Here is a 523-nt window from a genome sequence, read left to right on the forward strand (position 1 = left end):
CAAAGAACCGGATGTTGTCTCGACAAGCGGCGCACTGGAAGCACAAAGCGCCAGCACTCAAGGCCTGTTGCTGCAGGAGAAGCACAAGCAGGGTGAGCGTGAGGAGTGCCTGGTGCTGCTGAGCACCAAGCGTGCCAGCAGGGTGAAGGGAGGGCTCCTACCTGGATGCAACCCCGGTGGAACCAGGCATGTTGGCACACTGGGCACACCAGGGTGTGATAGGACAAGCTGTCCCCCACAGGCTCAAGGCAGATGAGGCAGTTGGTGCCTTCTGGTGGAGCTTCGAAAGTGTCCTGTCGAGGGCGGTGCTCCCAACAGAAGGTCCTGGGGGAAGATGGAAAGGCGTGGTCACAGTGAGAAGTGCTGCGAGGAGGGCAGAGGAGCAGGCAGGAGCCTCAGGCCCTGTCTGTGGCTCTGGCAGGCTGCTTGGGAGGCGTAACTGCGGATTCCTCCCTGGCTTGGCTGCTGCTGACAGCCCTTACCATTGGTTCCCAAAAAAGTGGGTGACACATTCCCCGTCCAT

The 523-nt window shown here is 60.4% G+C and overlaps 1 long non-coding RNA gene across 1 annotated transcript; it reads right to left on the reverse strand.

Moving 5' to 3' along the window:
* On the reverse strand, positions 1-523 carry LOC109365221. Its single transcript, XR_002110857.1, has 3 exons — positions 483-523; positions 162-324; positions 1-70 (listed from the first exon to the last, which is right to left on the reverse strand). It is a non-coding gene; the product is annotated as an uncharacterized LOC109365221 (long non-coding RNA).

Source organism: Meleagris gallopavo, unplaced genomic scaffold (genome assembly GCF_000146605.3).
Source record: "Meleagris gallopavo isolate NT-WF06-2002-E0010 breed Aviagen turkey brand Nicholas breeding stock unplaced genomic scaffold, Turkey_5.1 ChrUn_random_7180001973992, whole genome shotgun sequence".
In the NCBI taxonomy this organism is placed as follows: Eukaryota; Metazoa; Chordata; class Aves; order Galliformes; family Phasianidae; genus Meleagris; species Meleagris gallopavo.